Here is a 20,249-nt window from a genome sequence, read left to right on the forward strand (position 1 = left end):
AGCTTCTGAGGCACCAGCATTCTGTTGATGCCCATTTGGAAACAGTCACTAGGGTGATGCTGGCCATTGGTAATTAGACCTCAATTGTTATTTCCCTTGTGTTACTACCAAATGCCAGTTGCCAGGTGTCCAGTTTGAGCCAACATGTGGCACAGGCCTGTGGGGAAGGTGAAGGCTTCCATCCAATATTCCTGCAATTTGTATTCAGCATCTGTCTGTATCAGGGCATTCATCTGTTTTCTGAATTTAGACAGTAATCCTATCCAAACATCAAGGGCCTCCTCTTTCTAGATTAGGCAGTAGGTCCTAGGCCATCAATTTTTTGGCTCCTGATCTGACCTTCTCTGATTACTGAAGGTTTACTGAAGAGTATGTGACTCCAGGGCAAAGGTCTAACATTCCACTTCCGGTGACCATCAAGCCCAACTCCTTGAATACTTCAGCCTGTCAAAGAGGATAATAGTTTCCTTGCCCAACCCATCACTCAACTTAGATGCTAGCCAGAAGGAAGAATAGAGGTTTAGTCTGACTTCCCAGATATAGTCCCCCTTGACATACAACAGATTAACAATGAAATGCTGTCATCTGGGCCTCCACCTGAAGACATCACCTTCATGGAGACTTTGAACCGTATGAACAAGCATTGTGTGGGGGGTTTTAAGGAGATGTTGGATATTGCAGATATTGCCTTAAGTTGCTACGCATACAGAAGCCTTCCCATAGGTTTTCCATGCCTATGATCCTATGAAGATGCTTTCCAGAATGCATTTTTGGAGTCGTATTCACAGACCATTGTACCCAGGAAACCCACACAGTTTTACATAGTGGTGGAAGGGGCCAGAGATGTCTAACAAAATGTGAAAGCTGGTCCTGTGGTCATCTCTGTAGATGCAGCAAGGGGCTTCACACTGGCAACTATTAACGCTATTTTACCAAATGATAAGGAAAGCTATCTGTTGGACCATTTTGATGCATAGGTATATGCTTCTGCAGCACTGGATATCAAAGAAATCAGATATCAAATCCACGTACTGTAGTATCAAAGAGATATTTTAAAACAGGAGAATGTTATGACAAATTCTGTGTGAAATTCTGCTCTAAGGATGAAACTTAACCAGACTGCCCAGAAATTGTCAAGCATGCCATCAAATGTAGGTGTGATGCCATAGATGCATTTACTTGGACTGCAGCTTCAGGAACAGTGTTAACAAGATATGCATGGCTCAGGATACAACCATTGCCTGATGATGCAAGAGTCCAGATCTGTAAAGCCTCTCTGGATAAGTATTTGCACTGTAGTGCTTTGTTCCAAGAAGTCTTCAAAAGACTTGAAGAAAGGTGATGACTATTCCAACAGTGAAGCAACTTTTTCATCCCTCTGTCCCTGAGTATAATATAAACTCCCCCACAAAGCAGTTGTCCTTTTTATTGGAAACAAACCGTGGCCAAACAATTCAAACAAAAGAAAGCTTTTGAGAAGGATAGTTAGAGAAAGAAGCAAACAGCAGGAATGTGGTAAGTCTACCTCCTGGTCATAACTCCTTAAAATTATGATTATCTTGCACATTCATGCTTTCTCTTTCCAAGCCAGACAGGAGGGAAATATTGAGGCTTTTCAAGAGTCAGGAGATAACCTGACCTTGGACACTTGGCTGAGAGATCTGAGTGCATCAGGATGCAAAATAGAGTTCAGGAACCTGCTGTCTGTCATGATCACCCTACAGATTTCTCAGAGTTGGGTAACTTTGCAGGTTCATTGCTTGACCAGCTGATGACCTGCAGTAGAGGAATGATCAAGTGTTTTATTACAGATTATTCCTATTCCCAAGAAAAAAATTGTGCTTGGAAGCCCATTCTGAGTCTTTCCATTTGGAGTGAAAATTCTATATGTACACCCACCATTCTCTTTTGCCTTTGCTGCTACTGCTGTTTCAGGCCCCCAGTGGTCACCTTGGACATGAAGAACACCTACTTCCATGTTAATGTCTTTCAAGGCCACAGGAAGTTTTTCAGACTCCAGGGTCCTGTGATTTTCATTTCAAGTTTTTGCACTGTGGGCTCTGCAGTGCTCCCAGGGTATTCACCAAACGCTTAGCCCCCTTGTTTGCACATCTGATATGTCAGGGGTAACAGACATTACCATTACCTGTATGACTACTTAATTCAGCTTTAGTCTCTGGAGGAGCAAAGGGAAGCTCTGAATTTTACTGTATGCTGTATTACCAAGCTGTGGATCTCTGTCGTCTTACAAAAGCCAAGGTTGTCCTTTATTAAAGTCAAGACATTTCAGGGAGTAGTGCTGGATACCACAGTGAGCTGGGTGTTCTTCTCACAGGGCAGAGTTACCCTCATTAACATTTTCTTTCTCAGCTGTGTCAGGAAGTGTCACTTGACAACCAAGGTGATTCGGAAGGCACAGGGGTACACTTCATGCTGTGCTCCTGTGGTTCCTTTAGTGAACCTCCACATGAGTAAGATCCAGTATTACACTAGAGACCAGTGGCCACAACTCCTGTACAAATTTGACTGAAACCTTCTCATTATCCTTTCACTTCCCATGAGTTCTGTTGGTTGTTTGCTCAGGTAAGTTGAATCTGGGATGCCTTTTTACCTCCTTCCAGAACAGTCAAAACACTCTCTAGTACAGCAGACTGTGATTGGGTGTGGGGTTGCATTGGATAGTTCAGAGTCCAGGGAAACTAGACTCAGGACCCAGAACTACCACGTCAGTGTCAAAGAGATGCTGACATTAACTTATGCCCTGCAGTCCTGAAGGGCATGATAGCCTCTGCCCCCCACTGAGGCTCAGGGCATTTACCACTTTAGTACTTTTGCCATTCTTTGTGAATGGTCCTACAACAGTTATCCCTGTGATGGACATAGTACAAGTGTTTAGAAACTTACTACAGCAGTAGATGTACAGATCTTCATATAAGTGCCCCATTGGGGAAGCTCATATCTTACATTTTTCTTTTACATGGCATGCTAGAAGCAGGAGCTTTCTGGCAGCAGGATTTGTAGTTGTCTGTTGTTGAGAAGAATGTAAATATGTAAGTTATTTGTTAAATCAGATTCTGCATTAAGGACTTCCACAGTAAGTGTTTATTTTTGTTTGGGAATAAAAAGCATGATGTAGATAGTTTTTTTCCTGTTTTGCTAGTTTAATCAGAATGCTTTAAGTGGAGAACTGAACATTTCTGAGATCACATTAGCCAGAGAAAGTAATGCATCTTGTCTAAGATTGCCACAACACAGTCCTGATCCACTATGGATGTTCTGCTTAAGAAATGGAAGCATTTGGAGAAGTGCCCAAAAGAGAAGTAGTGTTGGTAGGTGGATGACATACTGATGGAATCCAAAGGCACCCATAAACTTTACGGTGCCAGATTCCCTGAAGTACTTTCGTAGCCCCCTACTCTGGCATCTACTTTGACTGAGGCCTCTGGAGTTGCCCATCTGGATGCCACCATACTCTCATTTAAAAGCTTGTTCTCTTGAGACATATTCCTCCTATAGTTGTTTGGTCATTATGCCTCTCCTTGGGCTACTGGTTCCTAAATCTGGGTAACCATTAGCAAACGTGAGATATCTGCTGTTCCAAAATCAAGAAGATCTTGCTCACATTTGAAGGCCTCTAAAGTAATCTGTATATGCATGGCCAGGGCTAGTTGTCCAGATAGAGAAGTACTTCTACCATCTTGCCACTGCAGCAGCTGGGCAGACCTGATCCCAGTCCTCATCCCAGGCTGCTTACCCAGTCTTAGTGAGGTTGGCACAAGACTTTACTCATCTTTTGAAAGACCTACAGTCTGCTGTGAACAGGCATCAGTGTCAGGGGTTCTCACACTAAAAAAAGGAAGAAAAAGGAAACGTCTTCCTTGGAGGACTCTGAGTCCTGTGATTCAGAGATAGGAAACCTGGTTTATATGGACCACACGTCTTCACCCTCCATGTATTAGTCTGACACTGAGGACAGTCTATCCTTTGCATCATATCCAGAGGATGCTGCATTTGGAGATACTATTCATATTATGAAGGAACTCTTTAGGTGGTATTTTAAGGGCTTTTTCTTAATTCAGAAAAAAATATGGGTAGTTGGTTCTGCCAGAGCCTAAGCTGCTAGCCATTCACCCAGTTCTTAGAAGATGCTTTTTGTAGTACATCCTTAGAACCAGATTTCCTACCCTCTGCTCCTAGGACACTTACCCAAATTTTTTATAGGATTGGAAACTCCTGAAGTATCTCTAAGAACCCACGTACTGATCCAGCTATGATGTCCTTGTGCTCCATCAAAAGAACCAGTAACAAGAAGACAGTTCCTAATGATATGAAGAGCAAGATACTCGACAAGAAAACTTACAGCCATACTATACTGCCCTTTAGCGCTCTTCATTGCCAAACACAAATGGTAAAGTGTCAGAGAACTGTTATAACCAAACTGAAGGAGAAGAAAAAAATAGGATTTTTCAGACAAAGATCTGAAAGAGAAAGTGCTAGAGTTTTGTCACCCATTTCAAAGGTGACTAATCAGTCTATCAAATGTGACTATGAAAGTATGCAAGCATCATACTGGGCAGTAGCAATGAGGCTTGTTTGAACTCATTCACATCTACAGCACAGATTGTACTCATTAGTGCTTCACTCCTGCAGCACTAGTTTTGTGGGCTACCTTGTCTTATTCAACCTACTGCATTTGAAAGGCAGTTTACATAGTGCTTTGTTTCAGTGTAGTCATGGTACAGAATTTCTGGTATTTAGAGATGCGTTTAAGCAGTTTAAATGCAATTACATTATTTAACTGAACATATAAGGAATAATTGTTTTTTAATGTCTAAATTTTCATAGATTCTGAGCTCCAGGCTGTTGCTGTCCAGCCTGCCAACAGTTAGGACTATGGTTTCTCATTAATTGATTGCTAGCAGATATTATTGAGTTGAGTAGACAAGCCTTGGCAGAGAACCCAGTCTTTGCCAAACCATGTCAGGGTTGAACTTTTAAATGTCCAACGTAGCCAAAAGCTATCCTTTCTACCGGACACTGGAAAAAGAAATACATGAAAAGGGTAAAATAAAGACTGTTTTAGAAATAGATAGCAACACCCAAAGGTGTAAGGTAGAATCTGGGGGCCCTTAGGGATGGAACTCTCCATGGGAACATCAGTACGTCATCCTTACTTATTCCTTCCTGACAAACTACAAATCCCACCCCAGTCCATACTTCATAAACCTCTGCAGTCAAACCATCCCTTCCCAAATGATGAGAAGCCATTTAGGCAAATTTCTGGAAAAAAACAGTCACGTAGGACCAGTGTGTGCTAAAGCTGTTGGACCTGTGGATACATACCACTGTTCATAAGAAACCCAAGAGTTCTCAGGTTTCCCTCCAATACCAAGAGATCAAAGGCATTTAGTGCAAACCCTGTTGCAAGACCTTGTTGTACAGGGGCTGTAGAGAGAGTACCAAACACAAAGGAGAATACAGACTGTTATGGCAGACAAAATACAATGGGAAATTAGTGGTCTTCCAACATAAACTTCTTACATTTTACAGCAGATTTAAAATTCTTCATAATAAGGATTGTATTAAAAAATTGCCACAGAAAAAAAAAATTACATTGGAAGTGAAAACTAATGTTAGGGCCAATGAAGTAACCCGTGAACTGTAGGCTAGCTTCTGAAGAACAGCATCCGGAAATGCTCAGAAGTTATCCTGAATGGGGCAACCTACTTTGATCCAATAGACATCGCAATTTACTAGCAGGTTTATTGCAAACTTGATCCTCCCCCCCAAAAAAAAAATCTATCCAAACTTCATCTATCCTAGAATCCCTTACCCCCCTATTATCACCAAGCGGCATGCTCTGAAGGTGCTATCACAGACCAGAAATGCTAACTCCATAGGCCCTGACAACGTACCCAGACGTTTAATAAACAGTGCCAAGTATGCCCTCAGCAAACCATTACTCAGATTGTTTAACCTAAGCTTAGCGATAAGATGTGTTTCTGAATTATGGGGCACTGCATTAGTGATGCCCCCCCCCCATCCACCCACACAAGAGTAATCCTGTCATAAACCCTCATAATTATAGAACTGTCAGCCTCAACAACTGTGGAGTTTAGCATAACTGATGAGATTAGAAATGCTATTAGAAATCTCATTAGGCTAAACTCTCAACAGTTCAACTTTGTCAAAGGGAGATACTACATAATAAATCTAGTTAGCTTCTTCAGCAGGGTCACAAAGGCTAATGGCAGTGGCCATTCTGTTCATATAGTGTTTCTTGACCTAGCCAAAGTATTTAATCCTATTTTTCATACAGGCATTGTAAGTAAAATGCTTTAGGTACAGATCTTTATGTGGTAAGATGGATAGCAAACTGGGTAAAAGGCAGAGCCCACATATTTCATGTGGCAGATGCCTTATTTAAAAATATAACGATAACCACCAGCATCCCACAGGGCACTGTACTGGAACCTCTCCCTTTCGGCATTTGCTTCCCTGTTCTCTAAATTGAGCTCCAGTTAACTAGTTTTGCAAATGGCTGTAAACCAGGTGTTATTGTCAAGATCCACCGTGAAACCTGTACACTTCAGAAAGAACTTAACCTAGTTAATATCTAATATGCTGAAAACTGTCTCATTTAAATGTGGAAAGATGTTAGCATTGTTTCATTTGGCAAAACATTCCTACCCTTAACATATTGTTCACAGACAATACTACAGTTCTTTGGTATGTAAACAAACAGGAACCAAATCCTATTTGCTTTGCCGACTTGCTGTCCAGGCATAGGACCTGGCAGCCCAACACAGAATCTCCCTGCAGGCAGTTTATATCCCTTCAGCTCAGTATATTCAGGCAGACACCTTGAGCAGGTCCATGTCACAGTACCACGAATGGATGCTTCACAGGGATGTGTTTCTGGACATTGTCCACAGGTGGGGTACACCTTAAATAGATCTGTTTGCCTACACACGACCATCTTTCTTTTGCGCTCTGTCATGCCTTTGTGCTGAAAACCCTACGCAGCCACCTGAATGCCTTGAATACATATTTAGAAAATCAGCTTCTTAAAATGTTTAGCGTTAGGGATGGAAGGGTTGTCATTTTCATCCATGGAACCACATAAAAAGAAGGCCAAAGTTTCTAGGCCCAAAGTCGCTACTGCTTCTCCTCCACCATCCAATGTCCCTCCTGTGACTGATGTTTGCCTGGAGGAAGACTCAGAGTCTGCTGTTGCAGGTTTAGCGGGTACCCCTCAGGATTCCACAGCACCTAGAGCGGAAGGCACATCCGGGGAGGTTTTATAGACATTGTCTTGCGACACTGAATGAAACCACAGGATTCCTCAGGCTGCCCAGACCGGCCTTTCCTCTGCTTCTCAGTCCACTGATCCTAGGCCTTCTTCAGATACTAGGCCTACCTTAGGGCCTACGCCTTCATTGAAAAAGAAATCCAAAACCAAACATCGCTCTCCTCTCCTGAAAGCCAACCAGATTGGCAGGCTTTCTCACAAAGCCTATTTAATGCCTTCATGGCTCTGAGGCCTGCTGTGCCTGGATCCCCACAGGCTGGCTCTCTTCCTGTCAGTCCCAGGCCTCAATTTGAGGATGTCATCCTACCTGAAGCTGAGGATTCCTCAGACTCCTGTTCTGAGGATTACCTCTCCTATGTCTCCCAGGTGCCTTCTCCTCTTGGATATGCTTCTCCAGAGGATGAATCTGTTGAGGCTGATTCCCCAACAGAGGACCTCACTTTGTGGGGAGACAATTTCCAAAATGAGGGAATTTTTCAAGTGAGATTCTTCAGAAATGTCTGAGGCACAAAAAAGATATTATGAGTTCCTGCAGATGGACAGCTCTGCTCCTTCTGCAGTTCTGACAGTATTACCAGCTTTCTTGGATGCTTTCAGTGTAGCCTCAGTTAACCCTGACTCCCAACCACCTGCTCCCAGGAAGGCAGACAGGTTCTTCAAGGTCCCTGAAGGGGCAAAATTTCTGATCAAATGCCCTGTAGCTGACCCTGCAACTGTCTCAGTCTCTGCAGACAAGCCATCTAAATTATTGCCATCTACTTCAGTCCTCCCCTCTGACAAGGACAGTAAGGTCTTAGAGCACTTTGGTAAGAAAGTCTATACTTCCTCTACCCTTGCCTTCAGGGCAGTAGATTATCAAACACAGCTGTCCAAGTATGCCTTGTCACTTTTGACCCAGGTCATCAAGTTCTTAGCTGACCTTCCAGATGCACCTTCCAAAGCTCAAATTTCTAGCCTCATTAATCTCTCATCACAAGTCAGTAGGCACTCTTTTCGTTGCAGCTAAGAAAGCAAAAGCTTCTGCAAGATCAGCTGCCTCAGCTTCAGTCCTGAGACGATATTCCTGGTTAAGGCTTCAGCCCTTACCCGATGACATTATGGCAAAACTAATGCATGCATCCCTAGATAACTCTGCCCTTTTTTGATTTAAAGTGGCTGAGCTATTTAAGGCCCTTCAGCAGAAAGGGAAGGAGCTGCAAGTACTTAAACACCTGCTCGTCTACCCTGTTCCTAAATTTCACAGGAACTATCCATCAAAGACACAGTTCATTAAGAAACACTCTGCTCCAGCATCCCATTCTAGAGGGAGAAAAGCCCCAAGGAAACAACAGACCCCTTCTAAGTCTGCCCATACTCCTGCCCAGAAAACTCCCTTTCAGGATAGGGCAGATAGCCTGTGACTACCTGCCTTCACTGACTCCCACCACATCCCCCCATGTCCCTAAAGCTCTCTTACTGTCTGCCCCTTTAGCGATTCATTACCTCGGACATGTGGGTCCTCTCCATCATAGGTAAGGGCTATTTTATGTCCTGGGTCATTCCCCCTTCTCCCAGAGGGATTCCCCAGCCACCCAAAGACCAACTCCACCTTTTCCAGCCAGTCATAGACAGTCTCCTTTCTCAAAGAACCATACAACTGGTTCCTCTGGCAGAAAAAGGAAAGGGGTTCATTTCAAGACTTTTCCTGGTGCCCAGGAAGGATGTACCCTGGAGACCTGTCCTGGATCTCTGTCACCTCAACCTGTTGTTGCAGGTCTCCACCTTTCGCATGCTTACTCTTTAAACCTTTTTCCTTTGTTGATAACAAAGGGATTTCTAGCCACCTTGGACATAAAGGACGCCTACCTCTACATACCTATAAGGCCCAGCTACAGGAAATTTCTGCATTTTGCTGCTGGTTCCTCACACTTTCAGTTCTTAGCCTTGGTCTTTGGACTCTCTCCTGCTTCAAGAGTCCTCACCAAATGCCTGGCTCCTGTGGTGGCCTCCTGCAGAATTCAAGGCATCCAAAATTTTTCCATACCTGGACGACAACCTGATCCACCCCAAATGCCCCATATAACTTAATCAGACATGCTCTTTTCTCAGGTTGAAATAAAATCTGGAGAGTCAGTTTGTGGATATTCTGGTTGAGCTGTCTTCTTGGGGGTTTACTTTGTCAGGACAGCCAGTGCTGTGCTTTCAGACAGATTTAGATGCACATTGCTATGTCAATAAAGAACCAAAGACAGTGCAGGCAGACCTCCGTCTTACACTATTGATATTCTGATGTCCAGGTTGGATGGCATCTGCTTAGCCTAGAGATGGAAGGGTGTTAAATTCTGGAAGTCAGACTGGACATCAGGCCTTCGGCAGCAGAAGTCCCAAAAGTTATTTCTGCAACAGTTGACATACTCAGACTTCTACATTTATAGTGTTTTCCTACAAAACTATACTGTTATTTCCTTTGTTACAAGCAAAAAGGGTTCATAATGTCCAAATGGATTGCCAGCTATATTATCTTTTGCCTTCAGGTAATTAACTGACTACAGGATGAAGTTTTTTTTAGCAACTTTATTAATTTGTCACTTAAGACATAGACAGACATACATTAATAAAAAAAAAAAATAAACCATATTAGCATGTTTCCATTTACATATATTATATATCACGTACGCTTTCTGTTTTTGGTAACTATCATCACGCCAACATTACATAAATTGTTCAGTTCCTCCCTACTGTTAAACATCAGTTCTCCTCCTCTTCTTGAACATTATTCTGCATGTATTATTCCCACATTACTCATGTATTTGTATGTAATTTTCTCCTTCCCCTTTATAAAGGTCCTGCTTCCAGTTCTTTTCTCTCTTTTAAAGTAGTCAGTACTTCAAATACAGTAATTGCTTTTTTGGCAGCCAATGGAATTAAACTCAACAAGGCCTTACCACGTCTAGGCATTTTAGATCCTGTGTCCCATCTCAAAAGAATAATTTCCTTAGTTACAGCTGTTTGCTCACCCAGTGCTCTGCAGGGGATTTTTAAAATCTGCTAACTCATTACACTCTCAAAACACGTTCCCAGTTCCCTCTTTCTTCCTCATTGCTGTCTACCTGAGGAAAAAAATCTTTGAAGTCTGCCTGGGGTATAAATATATGTATGCAAACACTTCCAAGCAAAATCCTAAACCTTCTGGATTTTGTTACAAACTTGGGAGCCATACATCTGTCCTCCCATTGTTCCCTTGTAAGTTGTTTTTCCAGTCTCTCTTCCCAGTCTTTTCGTACCTTCTCTGATTTTTATAATTATTTTGTGCAATGTTTTATATGCTGTACTAACTATCCCTTTATTAACAGAAGCTTCTGTTCACAATTCAGCTAAAAACTCTACCAGAGCAGGTCTTTCACTTAGGGTTCCCTTCCCTTCTCTTATTCTCTTCACTTATATTCAGATGTCAATCTCTGGTAGGAAAGGCAATCTCTCAACTGCAGTCCAAATGTCTTCTTGGCCTCATCCCAATCTTTTTACCTTTCTCTGTCTGTATATTTGCTCCCAATACCTTGGTTCTTTTGACAGAGTCCTTCAGTAAATTCCAGCCCCCCTTGCCTATTTTCTGTTGCCTGTACTTTCAGTCATCCCTATTGGCAAAAATCTCCTTTCACCGTTCTCGTGTTGGCTTAGTTTCTTGAATACTTTCTGCTACTTTATGAATATGATATTCTGTATGGTTGGTGTTATTTTCCTTAAGATTCTCCATCCAAAGTCCCTCTCCCTCCTTATTTCTTGAACTTCCCCCACTTCATCTTCATCCCTTTCCACTTTAAATTTTAACTTTCTGCTTGTGTTATGTATGTGAGCCTTAACTATAGCTGTAAAACAACCCTTCAAATCAGGTAATCCTAAACCACCTTATTATTTTGGAACAGATCAACTTATCTCGCTTAACTCTTGCCCTGCTACCTTAATAGATACATTCCTTCAACTGTTTGTTAGTTATTCTCCACAACTTCTCCTCTGGTTGTTAAAAACATGCCTGAACTGTATATGAAACTATTTAACTGCTTGTATCTTGCTGTCCATATCCATAAAAAGAGCTTCCAATTTCTCGTTTTTTGTGTTCATAGGTTCATACATGTGTACTAGGCTAATGGCACTGGAGTCTTTACAAGCCTAGACCATAGGATTACCCTGGCATCGTGCCACCCAACCTTAGTTCCCAGTGCCTCTGCCGAGTAGAGCTACTGGAGTGATCCCCAGGGTGAATTTTCTATTTCCCATCCACTCATAGGTTCATAGTTAGGTACCAGGCTATTGGCCCTAGGACATAATTAAGCCTAGCCAAAAAAAATTTTTTGCTTACGCTTCCCTCCCAAGTGGTTTAGTTTCCTGCGCCCCTCTCTAGCAGGGCCACCAAAGTGATTCCCGGGGTGAATTTCCTGTTTCCCATCCACTCATCAAGATTCCTCTTGAAGAGTGCTAATGAGGAGCTCTGCCTCACATTTATGGGGACCTTATTCCAGAGCAAGGGGAGTCTCTGGGACATGAATCTGTCCCTCCAACAAGTCCTGTTTATTGTTGATGTCGGGTTTACGTCCCTTGAGCGAGTAGCTCTGATGGATTGGGTTTTCCTTAGGTGGAGCATTTCTAACAATTCGGGGTTTGACATAGCCTTGTATGTCAGGCAGAGATCACCTATGAGTAGTCGGTACACGACCGAGTACAGTCTCAGTTTTTTTAACCTCATGGCACAGGGCAACTGTTTGAGGCCCGTTATCCTCTTTGTGAGGTACTTTTGAGGCCTCTCCAGTTGTTGCAGATGTCTTGTTAAGTACCTCCTGAACGGGGCATTATATTCAATAATGGGTCTAATGAGTGATGAGTAGAGGGGGACAATAACATCCTTATTCCTGGATGCAAACCCTTTTGTGATAAGGTGGGTCATGTAGAAGGATTTTCTAACCACTTTAGCAATATGGTTGTCGAAGGAGAGGTTACTATCCACCTGAGTCCCTAGGTCTCTTGTCACACTCTCTGTGGTAAGTGGGCTACCGCCTATGTTGTAATTCATAGGTACTTGGTTTTTCCCAAAGGGGATGACGATGCACTTTTTGGCATTTAGCTTGAGGCCGTGGTTTTGGCACCACGTATCTGTGTCCGTAAGACCCTTTTGAAGGATATCTGCATCAGTAGGGGTCTCAATTATAGCACCCCATTTGCAGTCATCTGCGAACTTTGTTAGCCATAGTCCCTCCATGTTTTCTTGTACCTCCAAGAAGTAGATACTGAACAAGAGGGGTCCCAGGACTGAGCCCTGTGGTACACCACTAGTCACAGGTTTGGAGTCGGATCTAGCGTTTCCTATTCTCACTGAATGGGTTCTATCCGTGAGCCAGTTAGCAACCCATCTTGTAACATAGGGGTTTATATTTAGGTTGGTGAGTTTTTCAATAATTCCAGAGTGGGGAATGATATCGAAGGCCTTTGCAAGATCAAGGTATGCTGTGTGAACCACCTTTCCCTCATCTATTGCTTTAGTGACCATTTTGAAGAAGTCAACCAGATTTTGGAGACAAGACCTTCCCTTTACAAACCCAAACTGGGTGGGGTCAAGGGTTTGTAGGTTCCCAATGTCTTTGTTTATGAGTTCCATGATGATGTGCTCCATGGCCTTGCAGACGAGACTCATCAGGCTGATGGGGTGGTAATTCCCGGGTTCGGTGTTGGCCTCCTTTGTGGAGTTGTATAACTGTTGCCGTGCGCCATTCTGTAGGCACATAGCCTGAGGCTGTGGTTAAACATAGTATTAAGGTGAGGGATTAATTTGTTTTGGAGTTCATGTAGTACGCAGCCTGGGATGCTGTCTGGTCCCATGGATGCCGTGTTTCATGCCTTGGAAAGTGCTATTTTCACCTGAGTGTCTGTGATTTTAGTGGCAGTACAATCTTCTGATATGGAAATGGGCCCTTTGGGGGGGTGAGGGTGGGGTGAAGTTTGCACTGAACCTATCTGCTAGTATATTGGCGATGTCAGTTGTTTCCATGAATTTTGAACCGTTGTGCTGTAGCTCAGAGCAGATCTGCGAGTTGTTATTTAGGTTTTTGACATAGCTAAAAAATGCTTTGTGATTGTCTTTGGTGTCTGTTGTGATTTTTCTTTCAAAGCTCGCCTTAGAGGTTTTTATGAGGGTTCTTAGCTTTTTTGCTAAGGTTGGTCAGGGAGCCCCTCCATTCCTGGGTTTTTACTCTTTTTTGCAATAATTTCTTACTTCTATTATAGACCTTATTTATAGCAGAAGTCGACCAGACTGGTTTCCTCTTTTTGGAGGAGTGGGTCCTGGTCTTGTTTGGGATAGCACAGTCCATGAACTCATGTAGGTGCTTGTAGAGTGCTTTTGTGTAGGATATAGCAAATTCAATCATATTGCCTTTCTGCTGGGGAGTAGCGGTTTGCCACCTCTGTCTTGAGTAGCATAAAGTTCGCCTTGGAGAAGTTTTTCACCATGGTTTCTTTTGAGGTGGGGGGTGAGGGTGGTATGTGGATATCTAGGGTGATGAGTTTATGATCTGATCTGACCAATGAGTTTAACACAGGTGTGGAGCATTTGTCCCTCATGTTGGTGATGACCCAGGTCCAGTATAGTTTTACCTCTTGTGGGGGTGTTAATAAGCTGGTCCAGAGCATTGGAGTTAATGTACTCCAGGAAGCACTGAGCAAAGGTATTAGTACTTCCGTAGTTTTCCCAGTTGATGTTTGGGTAGTTGAAATCACCCAGCAAGGGTGTTGGGTTGGACTCTCATGTTTTCCAGTGCCTCGAGAAAAGAAGAATGCATGTAACGGGGCTGGGAAGGTGATCCTGTAGCAAGCTACAATCTGGATTGCAGTTTTGCCCATTGTCAGTTGCACTTGGATGATTTCCGAGGCATCATACTTTGCAACCAGTCTGGAGGTATGGTTATCCTTGATGAATATGGATACGCCTCCTCCCTTTGTATTTCGGTCCGGGTTTTGCAGCCGAAATGTGTGGTATGAGTTGTAGCCTGGAATCACTGGGGTGCTCTCTTGAGCCTTGAACCAGGTCTCCGTTACTGCACAAATATCAATGTTCTCCATGCTGAGGAGTGCCTCGAGAGAGTGCATTTTGACATTTAAACTCCTAGTGTTCAGCAGCATGACCCTCAGTTTTTAGTCACTAGTACTTGTTACAGTGGTGGATTTGTTTTTTGAGCCTTGCCTAAAAAAGGCACTATTGGAGTGGTAAGAGCCTTTGCCAGTATCCTGAATCCCTTGGGGTGCCAGGTGCAAGCCATCTCTGGCGAAGTATCGAGGCTTGTCGAGCATGTCATCCCAGGCAGACATGTACTGGATCCCCTTTGAATGACACCAAAAACTTAAGACAATTGTTGATATTTATCATTTTTTTTCCTTGTACTGAGGTATCATTCTTGGTGTGGGTAAGATGCTACTCAGGGCTAGTGTCATACCTGCCTTGATTACATAATCAGAGAGCTCCTCTATGTCTCTTTTCATGTAGTCCAGGGAGGTACATCTCAGGTCATTCACACCAACATGGACAATGACAGAGTCATACTTGTACTTGTGGAGTGACCTGAGTGCGTGGGTAATGTGGCAGATTCTGGCGACCGACAAGCAACTGACAGTGACCTTCTCCTTGTCCAGCCTGGTGAGGGGGACATCGATGTGCCTGACTATGGAGTCACCTATTACAAGTGTGTTTGGTAAGGTGGTTTGCCTTAAGGGCTGTGGTTGTGTGGCACACTGGTTTTGGTGGTTATGTGATGATTGCAGTTTGTTGGTGGGTGTAGGTTGCTTGCGTGTCTGCTTTGGAGGTCTCTGTTGTTTCCACAGATTTTTATTTAGAGCCTCCGAATATGTCTTTATGTATCTATGTGTGGGTCTATGTGTAGCAGGTGGAGTGTTGCAGGTTGGTACCTGCTCCTCTTGATTGTCAATTCCAGTCATGACTGGAGAGTGCTTTGCCTCAAGTCTAGCTATGTAAGTGCATCTCTCGCAGACTTTGGTGTTGTGTGATAAGAGGAGGGGGTTGTCTTTGTACATGAGACAGTTGTGACACTGCCTCAGGATACCTGAATTCATCAGGTGCACAGGTGAACACACTGGGAGCTGACTCTTGGACATGCCTGTATGGTTTTATGGAGCTGTTCTTATTTGCCTGGTAGGGAGAGTAGTTAGAGTAGTTAGACTGTTCCCTACAAACAACAGTTGGGGGTCGAGTACAATAGTTTATTAGTGCTTCTGTCTCTTATTGAATCAAGTGCTAGTCAGAAAGCTCTGATTTCAGTGCTAAAACGGATGGACTGGCTTGTACCAAGGGAAAAACTGAAGAGCAGACTCTATAGAGCCGGAGATAGTTTAACCCTAGCTAACTGCCGCTGCACTATGCGCAAAACCGTGCAAATGCGTTTTTTATATCAGAAAGATTAAAGAGATAGAAATTATAAAACTACTGTTTCTGGGCAGAAACCACTCCTGCAAGGACAGGTAGGCTGTTCAGAGCTCCCCACTCTCACTGGTGAACAAAGAAGCTTCCTTTTTGCCCAAGTAAGGTATGGCCAAACACAGAAGCTTAAACACAGTCCAGGTATCAGCAGATATCTGAAACTGGACTTTTCTAGCTTAGTAAGGCGGGAAAATAACCAGTTTTTTTTTTTGTGTGTTTTTTTTCAAGAAAACAGTAGAAACAAATGCAAAAACACTTTTATAGTGCAGTAATGGCTGTCACACTTGAGTGGGAAGCCAGTAACAGTTAAAAAATACAATTTACAACAAAAAACTAATTTTAAAGTGCAGGCACAAATAAATGCAGTTTCAGTGTAAAATGAGCATTCTGAGAAGCAGTAAATGCCAGAAAACGAGCATTTAGGCGGAAATAGCAATAAGCAACAAGAAAAAACAAAAAATGGTACTTAAACACTTCAAAGTCTTTCCTTTTGTCTCTCTGACATTGTAGGTCTCTGCAGGACACCTGGGCAGGATCTGCTGAGCTTATATAAATGCAAAAGCTGCGTAAATGCGGTTTTTATATCAGAAAGATTAAAGAGATAGAAATTAGCCCAAAATGGCCAATAAAACTACATTTTCTGGGCAGAAACCACTCCTTCAAGGACAGGTAGGCTGTTCAGAGCTCCCCACTCTCACTGGTGAACAAAGAAACTTCCTTTTTGCCCAAGTAAGGTATGGCCAAACACAGAAGCTTAAACACAGTCCAGGTATCAGCAGGTATCTGAAACTGGACTTTTGTAGCTTAGTAAGGTGGGAAAAGAGCAAGATTTTTTTTGTTTTGTTTTTTTTTTCAAGAAAACAGTAGAAACAAAAGCAAAAACACTTTTATAGTGCAGTAATGGCTGTCACACTTGAGTGGGAAGCCAGTAACAGTTAAAAAATACAGTTTACAACAAAAAAACGAGTTTTAAAGTGCAGGCACAAATAATCATCAAGATTTCTCTTGAAGAGGGCCGGTGAGGTGTTCTGCTTGATATGTATGGGAAGTCTATTCCATAGCATGGGCAGTCTCTGGGTTATGAACCTGCCCCTCCACCATGTTCTGTTGATTGTGGTAATGAGGTTGAGGTCTATGGAGCATGTGGTTCCAAGGGATTGGGATTTCTTTAGATGTAGCATTTCTAACAGAGCTGGGTCAGACATGGCTTTGTAAGTGAAGCAGAGATTGCCTCTAAGTAGGCGATATGAAACAGAAAATTGTTGGAGTTTTTTTTAGTCTGTCCATATAGGACAAGTGTTTAAGGCCTAGGATCCTCTTTGTGAGGTACTTTTGCGGCCTCTCCAGTTGTTACAGGTGTCTAGTGAGGTACATGCCAAATGGGGCATTGTACTCGATGATTGGCCTAATGAGGGAAGAGTAGAGGGAGACAATGACCTCTTTCTTCCTGGATGGAAAACCCTTAGTGATGATATGTGCCACATAGAAGGACTTTCTGACCACAGGGGCAATGTGGTGGTCAAAAGAGAGGTTGCTGTCAACCTGTGTTCCCAGATCTCTTATGTTATCTTTTGTTTAGTCTCTTACCACTTATCCTTAGCTGCCATAACCTAAGCCTTTTTAATCCATACTCCTAAATACTTCATCTTATTATGGCCCCTTAAATATTGATATTGCTGAACCAATTTGTATGTGGGTACATAATTTACAGCTATAGCCTTTGTTCTATCTTTAATTTTATATCCCGAAAAGACCTGAAACTGCCTCAAAATGTTCCACAACACTGAGATGTCCTTTTTGGATTTATCAGATACAAAATAATATTGTCTACAAGTAAAGCTAATGGTTCTTGATTACCATACCAGTTATATTCTTTGAATTTCAGAGTCCCTTATTTTCTCTGCTAGTGGCGTTAAATATAAAGCAAACAAAGGGAAAAGAGGGCATCCCTGCCTGGTTTATCTGTTCAAACACAACCTATCACGGAGCAACCCTCTCACTTTCATTCTTGCTTGTAATTCTTCATATATACTATTAATTAACCTCATTATTGTATCAGGGAATGTAAATGTTTCCTTTGCCTTACTCAAAATCCAACCGGGAAAAGCTGAAAAATAACAACAACAACAATTCAAAATCCTGGCTTACTCTGTTGAATGCTTTCTCTGTATCAGGAGACCCACCAACAACAGAGGTATTTTCTTATGGTCGGTTTCCTCTCACTGTTCTATTAATGTCAGATATTTGCCAACCTCGGCAAAACCACATTGATCCATATTTATCAATTTTGGTAACACCTTTGCCATTCTTTTAGCTGGTATAAGCTTAAATACTTTATAGCCATGGTTTAAACTTGAAAAGGGTCTAAATGAAGCTGGGTCTGACAAGCCTTTACTATCTTTATGTAAAACATCCACCACAGTTTTTTTCCTAGATGGTTGTGCTTTCCCTCCCTTTAAAATCCTGTTCAACAAAATCGTACAAATCTTTATCACTTTCTTCCCTTCATATTTCCACAGGAATACAATCTGTTACTGGAGACTTTTCTGCAGATTATACATCACCATTTGTATGTCATCTGCTCCTGTCTTAACTATTAGCTGTTGAGTCTCATCTGTCTATAAAATTGGTGTAGTTAAGCCTGCCATAAATGTTTCCATTTGTGCTCTTTCTGGATTTCCACATTTCTCTGCTTTATACAATTTTTCATAAAATTTCCAAAGTATTTCTAATCTGTCTACATGAGTTCTGGTTAGTTTTCTTGTTATAGACTCCCTAAGTTTATCAAAAACCCTTTCTACTGTCTGTTGCCCAAGTCATTGTGCTAAAAAAGTTGTGCTCTGGAGTTATCAAAAATAGTTGATTAACAGCAGTCTTTCTAAACTCATTTATATCATCCAAATAAAGCCTTATTTTCTCTTTCGCGCTCCACAGTTCCACCTCTTATTGTTCTGTGAGATTTTTTTTTATTCTGCAGTACTTCAACCTTTGTAAGTCCCTGTAAATAATTCCTATTACCTCTTAATTGTATCTTTTTCTTTTTTTATTTCTACTGTTTTTAAATTCCATTTTTATTTTATCCCATTCACTGCCAATCACTTCTGAAGAAATTTTTGTTTTCTCTAATAACTCTTGAATAATTTCCACTACCCATTCCATAAATTACACTTTTTTAAATATGTAGGTTGAAAAGTGCCAGGGTCTCATTTTTACTTTATTACGCTGCATGTTTGTTTAGTTTTCATTGATACATGATCTGAAGTAGTTACTGGATGCGTATGGAAACTTTGAATTAAATGCATGTACTCCTATGAAATATAATTTCTGTCCAATCTAGGAATAATGTGTAAATTATGTCAGAGTTCCTTCTGCTGAATGTATGTCTTCAAAACCAAATATTTTCATAAATTTCTTCAGAAGTATACACTCTTCTATTTTCCCTTCTAAGTCCCCTCAATATATCTTCACTGTTGCAAATCAAGTTCTATTCCACATCTGTAAGCAGTATTCTTTGCACTTAAAGGATAATGTTGATTTCAAAGACCAATCAACAAAAAGAGAGTACGAGTCCAAGAAGTGCTTTAAGATATCTTCACCAAACATTATTGTCTGATAGAGACTTTTGTTGTGGGGGGGGGGGGGTGGCAGGCATCTGTTGGTGAGGAATTAGTTCAGGAATCAGCTTTCGGAGGTCTGTTTTTTGTAGTCCTCCAATTTTTTTCCACCTTGTTGGTTTTACTGCCTGAGATTCAAACCAACTATTTAAGCCATTAAGGGGAGTTGTCTGTGTTAGATGTAACTAGTACATTCTTACTTTATCAGTTGATCTGTGAAAGAACTCACCTTGATGGGTCAGGTGTACTTACCTTCCAGCTCCTGTAGGTGGCCTAACTCCAGCTTTGGTAGGGTTACCACCTGTCCCACTTTGTGAGGGACAGTCCCTCTTTGGGTAGTTGTGTCCTGCAAAAAAATTGTAGAAATGGTAAATGTCCTGAGATTTTAGGACAAAATGATTTCCTATATTTTATGTACTAGTTGAATAGAACAGTTATTCTTTATCTGAAATACCTAAATGTTATAAGAAACAGAATAAGCAACTACAATGCTACAAGAATAAGCTTTTATTTAGGCAAAGAAGTGAAGTTCTGTCATTTGTACTGGCCGTGGGTAGGTTTCGGCTTGCAAAATCTGACGTTTGTACCAAAATTGTCCCACTTTGGGCATTTGAAAAGGTGGCAGCCCTAGCTTTGGATATTGGAAATTGTAAGTCAGGGAAATATAGATTTTATGTATTATTTAGTAATATTATAAGAGTCACATTTTCGTTATTTCTTGATTTGCTGTAAGGCCCTGCACAGTCACTAGGGTTGAACTCTCTTTAAAGCAAGAATAAAACTGTATGATGGTTACACTGCTGGGTTTGTAGTGCTTATATGTGATGGTGTTGGAGAGCTAAAAAAATGGAAAGTGCACTGAATATCT

At 41.8% G+C, this 20,249-nt stretch overlaps 1 protein-coding gene across 1 annotated transcript in view; it reads left to right on the plus strand.

Annotated features, from left to right (window-relative positions):
• CIC (capicua transcriptional repressor) overlaps positions 1 to 20,249 on the plus strand; it is a 1,784,113-nt gene that overhangs the window by 1,525,789 nt on the left and 238,075 nt on the right. The gene's annotated exons all lie outside the window — the stretch shown is intronic.

Source organism: Protopterus annectens, chromosome 8.part0 (genome assembly GCF_019279795.1).
Source record: "Protopterus annectens isolate FY-2018-M chromosome 8.part0, PAN1.0, whole genome shotgun sequence".
NCBI classification, from domain to species: Eukaryota; Metazoa; Chordata; order Ceratodontiformes; family Protopteridae; genus Protopterus; species Protopterus annectens.